This window comes from Sus scrofa, chromosome 11 (genome assembly GCF_054392235.1).
Source record: "Sus scrofa isolate SSC_HxYL_T2T_F1_AM1 chromosome 11, Sscrofa_HxYL_maternal_Yorkshire_Landrace_v2.0, whole genome shotgun sequence".
Lineage (NCBI taxonomy): Eukaryota > Metazoa > Chordata > Mammalia > Artiodactyla > Suidae > Sus > Sus scrofa.
Window position 1 is genome coordinate 27,434,201 of NC_139393.1, and position 21,257 is coordinate 27,455,457.

The window sequence follows — 21,257 nt, forward strand, 5'->3', positions numbered from 1 at the left end:
ATGTCTTAATTACTATCTTCAGTGTATGAGGGATGGTTATAGGGTTTGGAAGATGACAACCAGCTGTTCTCTGTCTCCAAAAAAGAAAAACAAGAGAACATGAAATTGCAAAGTGGCACGGGCTTAGATTGGATAGAAGAGAGAGCATGGTTATTTATTATATATATGTATATATATTACCATGGGGACTATTTTATTTGAACAGAGGTAATGAGTGTGTGGAAAGGGGTGAGGGTGCCATGGACTTTTTTCCAAACTGAGGTTTGGGCGAATGTCACCTGGTCTACTCCTCTCCCTCTGGGCCAGCGAACTACAGTATTGAGGTTACAATTACCAGGAGTGTGGTTGACATGGCTTTGGCACGACGACATGACTTTTATTGTTCCTTTCAGATCCCCTTTAAAATTTAGACGTCTATTAAAAATAATTTAGCTTTTCCCAAACTAATCATGACATTGATAACAGAATTTAATGTGTACCTTTTCTCTTCACTAAGTCTCAATTTTGAACATTTGCAATTTGCAGAAGAATGCCAAAGGAGTCTTAAATTGCTAGTGAACTTCTCGTATGTGTATCTTGCCTCCAGGTCATCAATGACATGGAATTGCTATGTAGATCCCTTTTTTGTCTGTTTTTCCAATGATTTATTAGGATAAGATCTCTCTACAAGTTGAAACTCACAGCTATAACTCTTCCAATCTAGAGAGGAGAAGATTCTGGATAGCGATGATTTTGTAGGGGTGTGTGTGTGGGGGGGTGGGGGGGTGGTGTAAGCTCATAATGATAAGTCATAAAGTGATGCAGACTCACCTGAGTGATTCCACATAGGTAAAGGGTAACTTTGACATTCCAGTCAAAGTAACCAAAATAGGTGTTTATAAAGAAAGTGAGAATTTGAAACTGTGTTGAAATAAAATAGAATTTTTTATCTTAAAGTCAAATTTTTCCATATATTTTTCATGTTTCCTTTTTTCTGGTTTAATAAATACGTATTTCAAAAATGCAGTTTAATGAATATATCTATATTCATTTAAAAATAGCAATCATAGGAGTTCCCGTTGTGGCTCAGCAGGTTAAGAACCCAACTGGTATCCCTGATGATGCTGGTTTGATCCCTGGCCTCCATCAGTGGGTTTAGCTTTGCCTCAAACTGCTGTGTAGGTCACAGGTGCAGCTCTGATTCAACCCCTAGCCTGGGAAGTTCCATATGCCATAGGGGCATCCATTAAAATAAAATAAAATAAAATAAAATAAAATAAAATAAAATAAAATAAAGTAAAGTAAAATAAAATAAAATAAAATAAAATAAAATAAAATAAAATAAAAAAAAAGTAAAATAAAATAACAATCATAAGTACACTCTTTCTTGATCACCTTTGATCAAAATACAAGTTGCCAATAGTGGCTTAAGTTGTTGAAACCCTTAATGATGGTGATGATTTTAATTCTCATCTAATGGGATTTGGGTCTTGTTTAGCAGCTGTATTGGCATGTACTTAAAGTAAGGTGTCATAGTTCATCACCATTGTTTACATCCATTCTTATATTTCTACGACTTGAAGACGAGGGGTAATCATCACAGAATTATTATTTTTCTAAGAAATCTTCACTTCACTTGATACCCTAAAATGGCCTGAAGTGCACATTGTGATGTCAATATGAGTTGTTTACCTGTCTGCTAATAGCAATTAAATTTCTTGTTAATGGCCAGTTTGTAATTGAATGCTGCTAGCTAGTCATTAAAACCCAAGACATCAGAGGAAACAATTTCTTAGGCTGGTGGCACCTTGCTCTGGAGGTTTTAAAAACAGCTCTCTCCCTCTCTCTTTTTCTGCTTTTAAATTTGCTTTTAGAGTAGAAGGGTACTCAGTTTTGTTCACCATACATATTTCCTTAAAATCTGTCCTTTGCTTGTGGAATTTAAGACAATGTACAGAGAGATGAGCCCCATGCTATGCATTGCAAGCAAGAAGGGCACCAAGAAGTTTTTATTTTAAGTTTTATTGAAGTATACTTAATTGATAAGGCTGTGATAGTTTCTGCTGTCCAACAAAATATCATACATATGCACACATCCATTCTCTCAGATTATTTTCCCCCATAGACTATCACAGAATATTGGAAAGAGTTCCCTATGCTACACCACAGGTCCCAGTTGGCCAATCATTTCATATACTTCAGTGTATATATGCCAGTCCCAAGCCCCCAGTCCATCCCTCCAACCCCCTGATGTGTCCCCTTTGGTAACCGTAAGTTTTTCAAAGTCTGTGAGTCTATTTCTGTTCTTCAAATAAGTTAATTTGTGTATATATATATATATATTTTAGGTTCCACATGTAAGTGATATCATATGATGTTTGTCTTTCACTGTCTAACTTCACTTAGTACGATATTTTCTAGGTCCATCCATGTTGCTGCATCCATGTACCTGCATAAATGGCATTATTTCATTTTTTATGGCTGAGTAATATTCCATTGTATTTAACTACCCATACCTCCACTGGAGAACTCTAATGTCTATCTTAGAGTGAAAACTTAATAAGGGTAGGAGACTCAACACTGTCAACACTTCCTACCACTTTTTCTTGGCAAATTTGATTTTTTTTTATGCTCTAAGATGGCATTTTCAAATTGTTACGGTCTCTTGGATTTCCAGCCATATCCTCTGCCTCATGACATGCTTAAAGAGAAAACTGAAGCAATAAAAGACAAGCCTCATCTTTTCATCTCCAAGTCCAAGTGGTAGAAAGAGAAGGAGGGCTGAGGGTCTTTCCTTCCTAAAGGACACTGGAAAATTACCAAGGACAGACCCATATTCCCAGTTTGCACAGTTGTCAAGGCCCTGGTTCTGTTGTCCCTCATACCCTTGGTCAAGGTAAAAAGTACTTCTTATTTGGGCAACTGAGACATATCAACGACTCCTTTTAGAAATCACGCCCTGGCTTCCAAACACCTGAATTTAACCCAGTTTGCTATTATGCAAGTTCAACATTTGGTGAATACATGAGAATGAACACTTACTATTATATTTCAAAGATATTCCTAATCACATACCTAAGTACAATCGAATGTAAATATGCATACATACCACTATGGGGACCTCCTTCATAGAGATTTAGAATTTCTACCTGTTTTGGGTTATGGTTTCAGAACCTGATAAGGAAATTTCTCATTCTGCTCCAGTCAATAAAGCAGAAAGTTTTCCCAAGCCTTCTCGAAGGGCTGATTGCTAGGCAGAATAAATTCTTTCAAACTTTTTTGCCCTTTAACTTTATTAAATGCCTGACATTTAACAACATTAGCTGATGGCAGAAGATGAGTCCTGCTTCGTGTGCTGTATCCTGGAACATGATGCAAGCCATAAAAAGAAATCTGGACGGAAATGTTGCCCTTAGTTTGGAAGTTGCTGTTTAATCTGAGTTATTTTGGGGGAGGAAAATGACTCATAGGAGCTAAGTGTTCATACAGATTGTGGTGTTGTAGGAGGCTGGCATGGCTCTTCATTAATCTTATTTCAATTAGAACTCTTCACAGCCTGCAATTAGAATATTGCTGCTGTGATTAATCCATACTGTACATGTATCAGCGACTGTTTCCTAATGAAGAAAAACAGGCTGCTTGGCATTTTAAAGACAAAATTTCCATTTTGAGTAATTCAATAAATGCTTGGCTTTGCCTACTCACTTCACGCCCTTTGCATTGTCCATCAAAGCTAGTGAAAATTTTTCGATTAATTCTCATCATGTGAAATGTAATTCTTGTATATCTTCCAGAAAATGTTCTCACGGTGATGGAACACCCGCATAATAATCAGATACTTCTCTGTAGTTCCAGGCTCGGGAACCTTTTTCTTAAAGGGCCAGACAGTAAATGTTTATGCTTGTGGACCCCATGGTCTCTGTTCCTTCTGCCACTCAGAAGCAGTCACAGACAACTGGGTTTATTTGTGTTTCCATAAACCTGAATTTACAAAAAATAGGTAGTCACCCCTATGGAACCTAGCTTTTTGACCTCTCTTTCTTTTATCTATTTTTCTGGTGCTTGGGGATCTGGAAAAAATAGCTATCATTTTCAAATGTTCTACCTAAATTATGTTCTCTAGTCAAATTTATCCTTGTAATACTGCTTTGAATACTTTTTAACACTCAGCACTACTACTTCCTGGGTGACTCTGGAGGATTAAGCATGAATTTGTGTCTTGATACATCTTGTTTTTTTTTGTTTGTTTGTTTTTTTACCTCTGCTTCACAGTGACTCCAGGAACCAACTTGGCCAAATTGTCCTCCTCATTTCTCTTCTGTCATTTCCGTCTCTCTAGAATGACTTTTCTCTGGCATTAAAAATGTCAAGATGTAACAGCGTGAACATTTCTTCCTCTGTCAAACATTCAAGTGCCTGGCAAATATTTAACTGAGCCGGGCACCTTGGTAGGCATCATAAAAGAAAATGCACATGCCAGAGTTCTTGACTAGAAACAGAATCAGACTCTCAAAAGGAGGATGGGACAGAGATCATGGATTCCAAGCTCTCCTTTCAGACTTGCAACCTTGTCCAGGAAGTTGGAGGTACAGCTGTTAAACAGTGAAACATAAAACTGTTGTAAGCCAGTACTAAATATTGAAGGACAGGTGCCCAGGACTATAGGGATTCTAAAAATATTATGGGGAGTTCCCATCATGGCGCAGTGGTTAATGAATCCGACTAGGAACCATGAGGTTGCAGGTTCGGTCCCTGCCCTTGCTCAGTAGGTTAACGATCTGGCGTTGCCGTGAGCTGTGGGTGTAGGTTGCAGACACGGCTCGGATCCCGCGTTGCTGTGGCTCTGGCTTAGGCCTGTGGCTACAGCTCCGATTTGACCCCTAGCCTGGGAACCTCCATATGCCATGGGAGCGGCCCAAGAAATAGCAAAAAGACAAAAAAAAAAAAAAAAAATTATGGAAATACCACGCTGAGAAGGGTAGGAGCCCTGCTCCATCATGAATAATGTTCAGAACAATCCCACCAGATTTCAATGCTGCCATCCTTAAAATGCTGATTACTTCAAATCTCTACAGTCACTGACAAGATCCCTCTAATGTGATTTATGCATTTCATGTGCTTTTATTAAGTGTCTTTTTTTTGGGGGGAGGGGGGACGCACCGTTGGCATATGAAGGTTCCCAGGCTAGGTGTCAGATCAGAGCTGTAGCCGTGGGCCTACACCACAGCCATGGCAACGTCAGATCCGAGCCTTGCCTGCGACCTACACCACAGCTCATGGCAATGCCAGATCCCTAACCCACTGAGTGAGGCCAGGGATCAAACCTGTGTCCTCACGGATGCTAGTCAGATTTGTTTCTGCTGAGCACTATGGGAACTCCTGCTTTTATTAAGTGAAAGGCACTATACTTTGGGTCATCAAAATTCAAGGAGTTCATCGACTAGGAGGAAAATAAGTGTAGATAATTAATTTACGAGAAGGTAGAATGTGGATGCAATAAGAAAGCAAGAATGAGATAAACCTTGGACCACCCAGTGGAAGTGAAGGGGATCGAAGCACATGACTCTGTGGAAAAGGGCTGGGGACTTGTACAAAATCACACTTATTGTAGGAAAGAAGGGGATAGAGAATCCATAGTGTTGTCATTTTTAGTGTTAAAAGGGATCGCATGGAATAAATCATAGGGCAGCTGTTGGTACACAGAAGGGACTTAATAAATGATAGTGAAAACTATTGCTAATTTTAACACTTCAATTCTTGTAGATCTAATTTTCTTAGCTGCAACACGTTCTCTAAATTTTATTCTAGCAGTAATGCTATAAGCCAATTTTACTTCATATTTTTACGTGATCTTTTTTTCTCAGTTTTTTGGTGGTATAATTTAAACACAGCAAACTACAGATCTCAAGTGTAAAGTTTGATGACTTGAAACAAATTACCACCACAAGAGAACATTCTGTTAGCCAAAGAGTTCCCTCTGATCACTTGCCAGCCCATTCTTAAACTTCATAAATGAGGTTATTTATAATGCTCTATTTTTGGTCTGACTTTTTTCACTCAATATAATGGTTTGAGGCTCATTTATGTTGTTGCTTGTATTAGAAACTGTACCTTTTTATTACTGAGTAGTATTCCATTCGATAGATATTTTACCATTTCTTTATCCACGCATGAGTTAATGGACATTTGGATACTTGTGTTTTTTATTTATTATGAATAGAGTGGTTCTATAGATTTGTGCTGAGCCATTTTTTTTTTTGTAGAAATATACTTTTACTTCTCTTGTATGTATTAACAGTATTGTTATGAGTTTATTTTATTTTTTATTTATTTTTTTGGTCTTTTTGCTTTTTCTTGAGCCACTCCTATGGCATATAGAGGTTCCCAGGTCGAATCGGAGCTGTAGCTGCAGGCCGACGCCAGAGCCACAGCAATGCAGGATCCGAGCCATGTCTGCAACCTACACCACAGCTCACAGCAACGCCGGATCGTTAACCCACTGAGCAAGGCCAGGGATCGAACCCGCAACCTCATGGTTCCTAGTCGGATCCGTTAACCACTGCGCCACAACGGGAATTCCTTGTTATGGGTTTAAAAGTGTGCCTTTATTAAAAACTACCAAACCGTTTTCTAAAGTGACTGCACCATTTTACATTTCTATCAGCAGTGACTAAGAATGACAATTACAACATCATCACCAGCCCTTGGTCATATCTGTCTTTTTGTCATTCTAGTGGGTGTGAAGTGAAATCTCATTGTGGTTTTAATTTGCATTTCTCTGATGACTAATGATGCAGGTCACCTTTTATCGACGTTTTGGAGATTCAGTTATCCTTTTTATGAAGCATCTTTTAAATTTTGCCCCCTTATTTGTATTGTTTTAATGATCATTGATTTGATGGTGTCTTTTGTGTATTCTGGGAACAAGTCCTTTCTTTGATATCTGTATTTATTCCTTCACTGTAGCTTGTTTTTTCATTTTATAAATAATGACTTTTGATGAGCTGAAGTTTTTAATTTGAAGAATTCTAATTTTTTTTTCTGTTTTGTCAGTTTTTTTTTTTTTTGGTCTATCACAAGGATGCTATTCTAGTCTCCTATTTTCTGTAATTTTATTATCTTACCTTTTTATGTTTTGAGGGCTTCTTCCTAAGTAGTCCTTCTAAAACATTTTTCAACTTCTTGGTTATTAATCTATTCAAATTTTCTATTTCTTGTGACAGTTTTAGAAACTAATGGCTTTCAGAAAAATATTCTTTGAGGATGCTGTATGTTAATTTATATATGTGTACAAAAATATAGTTTGTATTAATACATAAATGTCATATACATGCATTTTTAAAAGATGCCATCTATTTTGTCTCTTTCCTGCTCCCTTCTCCTTATAGAAACATCCCTACTTGAATACTTGAATATTCTTTTATATTAAGAACCTAATGTCTGCTTAATATGTATGTATGTGTCTATTTATCTATCTATCTATTCATCTATGCTATCTATCTAATTTATCTATTGGTGACTAGCTTTCTTTCATTCTAACAGGTGAATGATATCTAAGCTTGATAGAGGAACCTTGAGTTATAATCTTTTCTTTTAAATTGTACATGCTATTCCACTTTTTTTCTAGGTTCCAGTGCTGAAGAGGAGCAATCTGATGTCACTTCCTTGTCATTTCTTTTATTTCCTACTTTTATCTTTCTTTGGTGACAGTTGCTTTTTCTTTATTTCTTTTTTTTTTTTTTGTCTTTTGTCTTTTTAGGAGAGCACCTTTGGCATACAGAGGTCCCAGTCTAGGAGTCTAATGGGAACTGTAGCTGCCGGCCTATGCCACAGCCACAGCACCCTGGGATCGAGCCATATCTGCGACCTATACCACAGCTCATGGCAACGCCAGATCCTTAGCCCACTGAACAAGGCCAGGATTCCAACCCATGTCCTCATGGATACTAATCAGGTTTGTTAATCACTGAGCCACAATGGGAACTCCTGATTTTTCTTTTTATCTCTAGTGATTTGGAAGGCAGACACTCTCTTTTTATTCTATTTTGTATTACTTTTAAAGTGAAGAACTTTTCTGAATTTGTGTTTCTCTAATTATAAATGGTAAAATTGCTCTTTTATATGCCCAGCATAAGGTGGGAAATTCTCCCTTTATTTTTTATGGGCTGCCATTTAATTTTTGCAGGTAAGTTGGTTTAGCTTCCCTATTTTTGTGGTTATTGACATTTTGTTGCTTAAATCTTTATAAGTTTTGCTGAGATAGAGCTGGAAGTGCATATTCTATCTTAAATTCTGCTCAGAAAAATCCTTTTAACTTTGCAAGTTCAACTCTCTTTTTACTGGTAGATTTTTTTTCTTGTATTATTTCATGTTCATTGCTTTCTACTCTACCTTTGAAATTCTCTTCAAATGTGCATTGGCTCTCCTAGATCTGTCCTCTAAGCCTTATACCTGTTCTCACCTCATTTTTATTGTTATTATCATCATTCCTTCAGTTTTTTTTTTTTAAGGTACTTTCTTGAACTTGGTTTTTTTCCCAATTCTTGTTTATGTATGGTGTGTGTGTGAGTGCATGTTTTGAAGAGTATGAAGGGTAGATGGTATGGAGATACTGGGTTTTGTTGTTGTTGTTTTGGTCTGGACACAGGCTCAGCTTACTCTGCCTCTTACTAAGGTTTTGGTGGGATGTCTCACATTGCTGTGACTGAGCACAGCATCTTACATTCCAAAGCTCTCAATGACAGTTCTTGGATGATGATTCACCTAATAAGCTTGTTAAATAATTTTCTGTGTGCTTTTAAATACTCTTCTATCCTAAATAGTTTCAAGCTGCAACACCTCAACTTCAATAAGAAATATAGCTGTGAGGGAAAAATTCTCAAACACCTGCCTCACCACTTTCCGTATAATTCATGTTTCCTTCTTGGTGGTCAGTACATGAGCTTCAGTTAGGAGTCATTCTATATAAATATTAAAATACAGAAGCTCATTTTCCTCTAAGTGCTTCAGTGTCACTGGGTTTTATGATCACAACATGTTACGTGACATGGGACATGTTCCTTCTGTCTTTTAACAGTGGGACAAAATATTCTTGAGAGGTTGGATGACTAACCTAAAGTCGTACATCAATTAAACAAGGTGTTCCATTTAGAACTCAGCTCTCCTGACAGTCACTGCTTAGGGTTCTTGCTGAATTTTAATGTAGCTCTTAAATATGTATGATATAATTCTTAGCTTGCCATGCTGCCTTGCTTGTCCAGAGTCCTCATTTATCTCAAAATCTTGCATGTCTTGTGTCTTATCATTCCTTCCCTAGGTTCCGGTTTAAAAATATAAGTAAAAAGTGTATTTTGCATATTGGACAGAATACATAATCAAATTTCAAGATGTATCCAAACGAATAGAATCAACTGGGAGCCTTTGCTAGCATTGAGCAATATTCAGTCTTTAGGATACTGGATCACTGGCTTGTTGTTTGCTTTGAATATTTCCTCCTACACATTGTTCTGTGAATAATTTCTCATTATTTACTTGTGACTAAAGTCATCAAGGGAATAATTGACTTATATTTTTAGAATTTTAATTGGTAAATGATATTCCCACACACTATAAAGCTATTTTCTATTGTGAACCAATAAATGTGGTGCTAATTGACACAAATAAATTTACTCCAAAGCACATTTCTAATCTTACAGAAAATCTATGCCCCATACCCCTTGGCTATGATGCATACATAGCCTAAATTACTGTAACCACTGACATTTCTTTCTATGTTATTAGCTGTTAGTATATTTAAGAAATGACATATCAAGCAAAGGACTTGATAAGTTGCAAATAGGAAGCCCATAAAACATCTACCTTATACATCACAAAGAAACATACTCTATTGGACAATAGAAATGTTGTAGATTGTAGTGACTGAATTTCAGAGGCAAAAAGACATTAATTGAAAAATGAATTGACAGCTCTAAGATCCTATATTCTATGATTGGGACAGTGAATAATCAAGGTATGGTAGATATTTACTATGTAATGCTATGCAGTGGTTAGAAGCAATGAATTGGATTTACAGGAAGCACCATGCTCAGTTTTGGAGATGTAGTTTTCAGGAAGATGAGTAAGAACTAGAACTCTATCCAAACAGTTTAAGGGAATTAAAGACATCTATACACACTTAAACATGCATACAATGTACAAGGGAAATTTGCATATTCAAGATCCTAGGAGTTCCCTTGTGGTGCAGTGAGTTAAGGATCCAGCACTGGAGCATCTCAGGTCTCTGTTGTGGTGTGGGTTTGATCCCTGGCCCAGGAATTTCCACATGCTGTGGGCTCAGTCAAAAAAAAAAAAAAATGAAGAAGATATAAAGATAATATATTGGTCACATTTGAATGAGTTCCTGGGTAGAGGAAGGGAAATGGAGTGGGAGTCAAGAATGAAAGGGAACTTATAATTTATATAGTATTGTAAATTAATTATGTCAAAAATAATATAATTAAGGGTTTTTTATGGACCAAAGATGACATTATGCCAACAGCTGAGGATTATGATTAACTCAACTCTCTTCATACCAGTATATTAAAATTGCATGGGCAGTGTTGCTCTTCTGGGAAGACTACTGAACTGAGAGTCAGAAAACTTGATTCTGGTTCATGCTCTGCCACATTTACTATCTTACTGCCTAACTGTACACCCTTGATCAAACCACAATTCTGGACCTCAATTTCCTCTCTCTAAGTGTAGGCTTTTGCCATTACCCTCCAAAAGATTTCCTCTAGCTTTAAGCTTGGTATAAATATATTCTTTTATTCATGCATACAGCAAAGTCAGACACATGTGTATGATTCCCAGAAGTCATATTCTTAATTTTAATGAAAAAAATTGCTGGATCAAAGCACTTTTTAAGGCAATATTAGAAGTGCTTTCCTAGCTGTTGTATTGTAGGAATCCTGCTGATGGACATGTTGGGGGCCAGGGCTTTTTTTGGAAGCCGTAACACCTGTGTTGATGAAATAAGTTTGGCTGTTCCCAAAGATCAGATACTTCTCATTCTAAGCATTGGGTTAGACTGAATTGGAACTTCAGGAATTGTTCACCATCCACATACACTGTCAGAACAGATTTGCCTCCTGGATGCACTCCTGATGCCTGATTGCTCCCTGTTTTGACACTCATGCCTCATATCCAATTCTGGCTTCCACTTAGCTGCCTGGTTCTTTGACTTGTTGCTATTGCCTTTGTGTGGCTTTGGGATGCTTCACCGACATACTTGGTGGGAACTGGTTGTAGCGTTCTACTCCCTAGAAGCTTCTAAAAAGGAGAAGGCTGGATCCTATTCCAGAGCCCTGTAATATTTTGTTGCTCCCATAATTACCCTCAGCTGCCACCACTCCACCTCATTTCATTCTGTCATTCCAGTCTCTGTTGGGTTAAGGGATTTACAATAGGCACTTGAAGAATGTATATATATGTATAACTGAATCACTGTGCTGTACAGCAGAAATTAACACATCATTGTAAATCAACTACACTCCAATTTAAAAAAATAACGCCTTGATAAGAATGATGAAACTGTCCCTTTTGAGTCCAAATCTTGTTCTGGACTAAATTACACCAGCAATGAGTCACATTTGTTACATTCCTGTTGGACCGAGAGTTTTACTTTCTTGGTAGGAAGAAAACATATTGGATATATAGCTGTAACTACTTCTAAGTAAAGCTTCAAGAGATTTTCTCACTCTCCCATTTTCTTAAAAATTTAAAGGGGTTTAAGTCCTTATTTTGTGACAACTTTGAATAAAATCCTGGGGAGTTTTTCTTTTTGACAGATTTTTTTTTTTTTATGAAAATCTGTCCTCCTCATTATCAAAGGGTAGGGGAAGATCCTTCTGATTTTAGCAACATAAACTACTGATGTAACACAGGCCTCCTCTTAGGAGAAATAAAAATCTAAATGCCTATTAACAGAGTACATCAAAAATTTAAATATGTAAATGCCAAACTTGAAAAGAAGAAAAGGAAAATCCAAATGCTCGCAGCAGTGATTAAAGCCAGAAGAGTAAGCATGCTCACTGATGTCCCAGCAAACTGGGACCTAGCCCTCTTGATCACAGCAACTTAGCCCAGGGGCTGGATTGCTAACATCCATACGAGGACTGGGGAGAAAGGCGCTTGTGCTTGTCTGAGAAGGGTAGCTTGAATTAAGACTTTTGTACTGGCTTGGTGAAATGCTAGGTACTCTGCAGGAAGCTCTGGAGGTGGAGCAAAAGCTCCCGTGAGCATTGAAAACCACAAGTTGTGACATGTTTGGATTTTGTGACCAAATTTTTATTTTGGTGTGATGTGGAAATTCCCAAACCAGGAAATTAATTATAAAAATTAGTCCCATACTAGTAAGACCCATAGGTCTCTCTATAGAAGCAAATGCATCACCACTCTGTAGGGACTTTACTATAACCCAGGCTCTACAGAATCCCGAGAGTTTACCAGCAATGCCTGTTAAAAATCACAAACCATAGAAGGAGGTAATCTGCTGTGGAGGGCCAGAAATTATCTACTAAGAACTTGGGTAAAAAAAAATCTGAAATGTATTATAGAATATGTATGCTAAAAATGACTTAAGGGCTAAAGAAGGACTCTGAACCAAAACTAAAGAATAGAATATGGTGAGATTTGGAAGAAAGAAAAGACGAAAGGGAGAAGGAAGATGCTGAGCCTCATATATTAAAATATTTTATGATCTTCCTCATTTTCATCATATCATGCTATGTATTGATATTTGTAATATAGTTATAGTATAATTTATTATAGTTTATTTTAATATATAATACAATTATATGATATATATTATATATACGGTCTCAACATGGGATCAAGTCTGTTCTAACAGATGTCATTAAAACCAAATTTGTAACAGCAAAAGAATGTCAATTTCATCCAATGATTATCAATTAAACAACTAGTTCTTTTTTTAATCCTCATAATGGAGCTTGTTAATTACAGATTTGAAAAGTTTCTTAGAAAAGTCCAATCTTTTTTAAAGATCCAAATGTTCTTCACATATTTCTCTTGAGTAAATACATTTCACCAAAGTCGTGTTTAATCAGACACCATGTGTTTCCAGTTCTAATACTAAAACATAATCAAGTCCTCACCTCATTGCAAAGTTGAAGTACATGATGTTTTAGGTATTTTAAAACAAACTGTGTCATGGAGAGTGGAATTTTTTGAGACCCTTCAGCTACAAGCACTGCTTTTAATGGTCTTTAGTGAATGTTCTGGTATTTTATTTCATATTCAACTCTTTCATTCTAAATTCAGTGCTGTGATTACTACTTGTCTCCACTGAATTTCAATGCTAGCCTTTCCAATTGTTTCCTAAATGCTCAATTCTTTACTTATGTGCAGTGGATTTCTCATATGATGTAGAATTCCAATCAACATTCCTCAGGGTCTTTTGCATTCTTAAAAAGTCTTCTTTCTGAGTCAGAAATGCTTGCATTGTTTCTCTTCATAAACAGCATATTCTCTTGAGCATTTCAAATCAAATAATAAGTTGATAACTAGATTTGAGATGCTTTCCAGCTTCAATCTGATTTATCATACTTGGCTGAATTCTTAGGAAAGGTTCCAGGAAAAAAATTAAAAATAAATTAAAAAATAGAAAACAAAGCTCAAAAAACTTTTCTTTGTAAAGACTAGCCAAAGAAACTCTTAGAAACAAAAAACAATGTGACTTGAGAGCAGAACTTTTACTCTTTTCTCTAATGAAATTGCCATTACCCCAATCGATATTAGTAATTAAAATCTTTCATGGTCAATATTCAAGGCTTTCCTTGGTTGTTCGCTGTTTGTCTTAAGAAAAGTTACTCCCCTTTATTTTCTTTACAGGTTGGTTTTATGTGAAAAGTGGTATTTACAAGATTGGGGGAATCCCAAATTTTGAGTGAGAAAAAGAGACAAGAGTGAGAATGAGGGAAGAAGACAGGCAAAGAAGAAGAAGAAGGAGAAGAAGAAGAAGGAGAAAGAGAGAGAGCTAGAGAGACAGAAAGAGAGAGATTTGATAATAATGCAATTAACAGATTGGTTTTGACAACTAATTAGATTCCCTGGATACTTGTTTGATTAACTGGATTTTTTTTCTGAGTAAACATGAAAAAGAAGACTGGTTTAGTCTATATTAAAACATTTCACATTTTACATTTATAACATGCTCAAGGGTTTCGAAATGCCCAAGGATGTGTTCACGGCTAGAGAGGTGAAATCAACATAAGTTAAATCTAATTCCTGCCTTCAAGACACTTAAGCTCTTGACTAAAGTCAAGAAAAAGTTTTGAGAGGAAAAGTAAAGCACTGTACCAATTGATCATTTTATCTGTAGGATGTCAAACAACTTAATCAGTATAAGTGCTAATTTTGTCCTTGCTATTTAAAGATGTGGTTTATTCAGACTTCTGTGTTGGCTTTGTATATCACCATAGCATTTCTTGGTTTATAAACAGAGGACACAAGCTCTTGGCAGGAATATATGCTGTATGAGATTTATAGAGTAATATTTAAAGCTTTGAATTTTTGTCAAATATTAAAATTGGGTGGATTTGTCAAAAATTCCAGGTTTCTGAATTTTCTCCAACATGCCAAAGATCCATGAATAGTGGGTCTACAATTTCATAAGAGAATAGTTAGTTATAGAGGTATAAGGGCTGCCCTTTTATTTTTAATTTTTTTAATTCCTCAATGAATTTTATTACATTTATAGTTGTACAACAATCATCACAACCCAATTTTATAGCCTTTCTATCCCAAACCCCAGGGGCATCTCCCATCCCTCAACCTGTCTCATTTGGAAACCATAAGTTTTTCAAATCTGTGAGTCAGTATCTCTTCTGCAAAGAAGTCCATTGTGTCATTTTTTTAGATTCCACATGTAAGTGATAGCTTATGATGTTGGTGTCTGACTGTCTGGCTAACTTCACTTAGCGTGATCATTTCTAGGTCCAAGAACATTGGTGCAAATGCTGTTATTTCTTTCCTTTTAATGTCTGAGTAATATTCCATTGTGTATATGTACCACACCTTCTTTATCCACTCCTCAGTCGATGGACATTTAGGTTGTTTCCATGTCTTGGTTATTATATATAATGCTGCAGTGAACATGTATCTTTTCAAATCATGGTTTTCCCCAGATAGATGCCCAGGAGTGGGATTGCGGGATCAAATGGCAATTCTATTTTTAGTTTTTTGAGGAATCTCCATACTGTTTTCCACAGCGGTTGCACCAATTTACATTCCCACCAACGGTGTAATAGGGTTCCCTTTTCCCCACACCCTCTCCAGCGTTTATTGTTTGTAGACTTTTTGATGATGGCCATTTTGGCCAGTGTTATGTGGCACCTCATAGTGGTTTTGATTTGCATTTCTCTAATGATGAGTGATGTTGAGCATCGTTTCATGTGGTTTTTTGCCATCTATATGTCTTCTTGGGAGAATTGTCTGTTGAGATCTTCTGAGTGCTGCCCTTTTAGGTTGGGTTTCTAATCTCTAATTACCCTAACTTCTACCTGGTCTGCTTTTACTCTTTATATGAATTGCTACAGGCCCATGGATTCACAAACCTATACACTAGAGTTACCTGGTGAGTTTTGAAAATTATGCAAACCCAGACCTTCCTCATACTGTGTCCCAACCATCTAAGTTGGAATTTATGCATTCCATAGAATGTGTTTATTGCTGTGTATATGTATATATGTGTGTTTATATGTGGTATGTGTGTATGTATAAACAAACCCCAAACCAGAAACCATTGGTTCTGTATAACCACAGTAAAGAATCATTGTTGTAGCATTTGAGATTTTTTTTTCTGCTGCTTTATGTTTCTAATGTTCTACCCATTTAATATCTATTCTGATCTTTAATTTTGAAAATCAGGTCACCTCACATACTCCAGAATCTGGTTACAGTCTCATTCCAGAGTCTCATTCGATTTCATCTCTGGCTCCATAGATGGCCAGGTTCAAGGGCAATGATTCTGGTTAATTTAACTCATGGAAACTTGGTGTATTTATTATTAGTTTACAATAAATAATTTCAAATGAAAACAAAAACTTCCAACAGAAGGGAGTAAATGTGTCCTTGGTTCGGTAAATTCTTTCCTAAGGTTAAAAGTCTTTGTAGAAAGTCAAGTTATGATAAAACAGAAAGTGAAGTCAATTGTCAAACTATTGTGTTGACTTACCTGAACATAAGGCTCCACTCCTCTGAGCTTTCTGAATACTTAACCCACTGAGCGAGGCCAGGGATCAAATCTGAGTTGTCATGGATACTAGTCAGATTTGTTACTGCTGAGCCACAATAGAACTCCAGAACTTAAAGATTTATGGTTATTCACTATAACCATAAATCTTGGCTGAAGTGTTTGGTTGGAGGTGAATTTTTACCAAACCTCCTGAAATTTGAATTTGCTCACACCTATTTGTACTGAGCCCCTTGAAAGATGGGCCTTCTCATCCCATGGGGTTTAGTATTACTAGTTTAATTTCAAATATAAAAATCTGCCTTTAAATCCTGTGGGTATCTCATGATAAACCTCAATGTACTAAAACATGAATTAAATTTTCATGAATGAACATATTTCATGCTCTATTGAAGCGGTAGTTCCTTGTGAGAAAAATATAACATACTATGTAATTTTCTTCAGTTATCACATCCTCAAGCTGCTGTCTTTGCACATAGAGAAGGGGGTACGTTATTTCCTAAGCATTTGTTAGGGCTGGTACATTATCTCATTCACACACACACACACAAACACACACACTATTATATATATTATATATGTGTTAGTGTATATATAAAATATCTCATGATATATTTATATATTTATAAATAAGGAATTTAGCTAAGAGCAATTAAATTAATTGATCAAGTTTGCAACTCAGACATCGGCAGAGATTGAATTTATTTATTTATTTATTTATTTGGTTTTGTCTTTTGTCTTCTTAGGGCTATACTTGTAGCATATGGTGGTTCCCAGGCCAGGGGTCTAATAGGAGCTATAGCCGCCAGCCTACACCACAGCCACAGCAATGCCAGATCCGAGCCGCCTCTGGGAAATACACCACTGTTCAGAGCCACACTGGATCCTTAACCCACTGAGCGAGGCCAGGGATCAAATCTGCAACATCATGGTTCCTCGTCGGATTGTTTCCACTGTGCCAGGAGGGGAACTCCAGCAGAGATTGAATTTAAATATCTGACCTCCAACTCCATGTGTGTATGTGCCCGTGTGTGGTAGTGGTGAAAAAAACCTAGGCTGCCTTCTAAAAAATATACTATGTTGCTTCATATAACATATGATCAATAAAGGTGTTGGGATTTTTTTGTTTTGTTTTGTTTTTTGTTGTGTTTTGTTTTTAGGGCTGCACTTACATCATATGGAAATTCCCAGTCTAGGGATCCAATCACGGCTACAGCTGCCAACCTACATCACAGTCACAGCAAAGCAGGACCCAAGCCAGGTCTGCATCCTCCACCAGAGCTCATGGCAAAGCTGAATACTTAACCCACAGAGTGAGGCCAGGGATCAAACCTGAGTTGTCATGGATACTAGTCAGGTTCATTACTGCTGAACCACAATGGAACTCCAGAACTTAGAGATTTTATTTTTTCTTAATTTTTAAAAATTTTTCAAAATTTTTATTTTATTTATTTATTTTTCCCTGCTGTACAGCATGGGGATGAAGTTACTCTTACATGTATACATTTTTTGTCCCCACCTTTTGTTCTGTTGCAACATGAGTATCTAGACATAGTTCTCAATGCTATTCAGCAGGATCTCCTTGTAAATCTATTCTAAGTTGTGTCTGATAAGCCCAAGCTCCCGATCCCTCCCACTCCCTCCCCCTCCCATCAGGCAGCCACAAGTCTTTTCTCCAAGTCCATGATTTTCTTTTCTGTGGAGATGTTCATTTGTGCTGGATATTAGATTCCAGTTATAAGTGATATCATATGGTATTTGTCTTTGTCTTTCTGACAAGAACTTAGAGGGTTTAAATTGGGGAAAGAGCTAGCATTTATTGAGCGACTACCATGTACAGACCAGCATATTATGCATTTCATATATATTACTTTGCTAAACAGATCAGCTCCATGAGGCAGGCATTAACATTTCTGTTCAGTAGACAAGGACAAGAAAATTGACCTATTAGGCAACTTTTCAGGTCTAATGCCAATGTACCTGCCATCACCTGGTCACTATTTCTATAAATATTTGTAGACAGGATTAACAAATTATTTACAAAAATGATCATTGTACATATCCTCTAGAAGCAGATATGTTCTCTGCTTTTGCTTGCTAGCATCTGTTCTGGGCATCCAGATATTCTTCTCTGCTTTACGCATTTTGAGATCACACTTCAATATTCACCACGCCCCAAACCACCCTCCTAAGGGTCCTCTTATTTTTAATTATATGAATGAGAATGAAGATATTGAGAAAAACACAAATAAAGCTGTTTTGCTTTCTTGTAGGTGGCCTAAATTCTGCTCCAATCGCACTGTCCTCAGAGAAGAATTCCTATTAATGTAAGTCATGGAAGTGTGAACCCAAAAAAGTGCACGAGGGGCCCAGGTGGCTGCATCTTAAGGGGAAGGGAGGGTAATAATTCCACTATTACTGCCGCCAACCTGCATCAGCAAGACGGCTGCCATTTGTTAGGTATCCTCAGTGTGCAAGGTATTATAGGGGCACTTTATCCATATTATGTATCTTAAATATAGATTTGACTTGACATGTACGAAGCACACAGAACAGTGTCTGCTAGCAAATTTTACACAAATGTTTGCTTTTGTCATTATCATCATCATCATCATCATCATCTCATTCAAAGCTTTCAAAGATCATTGGACATAAGTATTATTATTCTCATTTTGTGGGTAAGGAAATTGAGGTTATTGAGGCTGAATTACTTGTCTGGTGAATAAATAGTGGAGAATGAATTTTAACGCAGGTCTATTTAATTTCTAAGACCGGTTTCTTCCTGCTCAGCCACACGACATCCCATAGGTAGGAATGACCACAGGAAAAAAAAAAATGTTTCCATGCTTTTGACCTTCACAAGGTGGGAACGCCTTCCTGTCTCCCTCAGGGGAGCATGTCAAACAAGGGAGGATGAGTGGAAACCAGAGCTGATGTTTTCACTGCATAGGATGCTCTTTGGAGAAAGGGCCTTCGTGTTGAGGAGGGAGGGTCTGGGTTTCTGGGGGATTCTTCGAATGTCTAAGTTGTGCTGATTGCTCTGCTTATCCCAGGGAATGTAACCACTACCTCTTGTCTTCCCCAGGGCATTCTGATTTTCCACCCAGACCTGGACTCTGGTTCTCTAAATGCACATCTTGTCCTCTCCTTTGTCCCCTATCATCACTTCTTCTGAACCTGACACCAGCTGTGTGCCATCTATTAACCTGTCATATTCATTGATCTCCCTAAGAAATCAAACTGTCCCTCTAATTCCCCTGTCTGATCTTTGCTTGCCAGAGCTTACTGACAAAATTGTCCCCTCAAAAAAGAAAAGTGTCGCCTGTTTGCTTTAGCCCTCACAGCCTCAAATGGCTGTAGAGTCAATATATAATTTTCTGTACATTTTAAACTTTATAGCTGCGTTGGACACGAAAACTGTTTGCAGATAACTCTGATTTGACCTCCAAAGGCTGTGTGAAAATACAACAAACATAAGCCTAGGGATTAAAGACGCTTATACAGAAAAGTATAAAACCTTTCCATTGGCACTTTCATTTTTCAACAGAAATAGACAGGTACTTAGTAATTTATAATATCCAAATCCAAACTGATAATTAATTCTCCCCCTCTTACTTGCTGGAGAATGAGGAAGGAGTATTATAAAATCCCCAGTATAGCTTAATATACTTACAATGAAGCTGTGGTCATTCCCTTTTCTGTTTAAGAACTTTAGGAAATTCTCCATTCCTCGATTTTGACATGGTTCTTCAACCCCCACGATGTCATGTAAATGCATGACTTCTTTGCCAAAAATAGGTCTTAATTTTCAAATAAGTACATCCTCAATTCATTATTTATCGGTCCAACTATTCATTCCTTCATCTATAAATTCTTTCATTATTCAGCACTAACACTGTGCTAGGAGTTTTATTAGTCAATGTCTTATCAGGATAACAGGAATTATTCCAGGTCTTTCAAGCAGAGAGAATCCAACACAGGAAATAAGCTAAAAACTATGTTGGATTCTCATTGCAGTATTATTTACAATAGCCAGGATATGGAACCAACCCAGTGTTCATCAATGGACAAATGGATCAAGAAGATGTGAGATATACATATATGTATAAAATGAGAATATTATTTAGCCATAAAAGAAGGAAATCCTGCCATTTAAAAAACATGGATGGATTTTTGAGGGCATTATGCTGAATGAAATAAGTCAAACAGAAAAAGCCAAATGCTGTATGATCTTATTTGTATGTTGAATCTGAAAAAAACTAAAATCATAGATACAGAGAATAGAAAATGCTCACCAGAGGTGTGGGTGGGGGTGGGCAAAATGGGTGAAAGTGGTCCAAAACTTTCAGTTATTAGATAAATTAGTAATAGGGATGTGATGTCAGCATTGCAAAATTGCAAATTGCTGAGCGGGGATAGCTTAGTTTTTTTTTCTTTCTTTTTTTTCTAGGTCCACTCCTGCAGCATATGGAGGTTCCCAGGCTAGGGGTCTAATTGGAGCTGTAGCCACTGGCCTACGCCAGAGCCACAGCAACTTGGGATCTGAGCCACGTTTGTGACCTACACCACAGCTCACGGCAACGCCAGATCCTTAACCTACTGAGAAAGGCCAGGGATTGAACCTGGAGCCTCATAGTTCCTAGTCAGATTCATTAACCATTGAGCCACGATGGGAACTCCAGCTTAGTTCTTATAATAAGAAAAAAATGTGTAAGTATGTGATGTGACGGCTGCAACTAAACCTATTTTGATGAACATTTTGCTATGTATGTGTATATCAAATCATATTTTACTCATTGGAATATTACAATGTAATAGGTTAATTATATCTCAATAAAAAATGGGAAAAAGGAAAAAAAAAATATGGGAAGGATCAAAATAGCAACAGAGGAAAACCACAGGTTACTCAAAATGGAGAGCAGTTGCTTCCTTGGGCTAAAGGCTAGGAGCTCGGCCAGTGTGCTGGGGGTACAGCCAGTGCCTTTTGGGGGGTACTAGCATTGTGCTACTGCCACTGAGCAGGAAG

At 37.1% G+C, this 21,257-nt stretch overlaps 1 long non-coding RNA gene across 2 annotated transcripts in view; it reads left to right on the forward strand.

Moving 5' to 3' along the window:
- Window positions 1-21,257, forward strand: part of LOC146398603 (uncharacterized) — a 264,288-nt gene that overhangs the window by 218,814 nt on the left and 24,217 nt on the right. For both annotated transcript variants that reach the window (XR_014819597.1, XR_014819598.1), the window contains one exon: window positions 18,505-18,558. This is a non-coding gene — a long non-coding RNA (uncharacterized LOC146398603). Of the gene's footprint in view, window positions 1-18,504; window positions 18,559-21,257 lie in introns of those variants that run through there.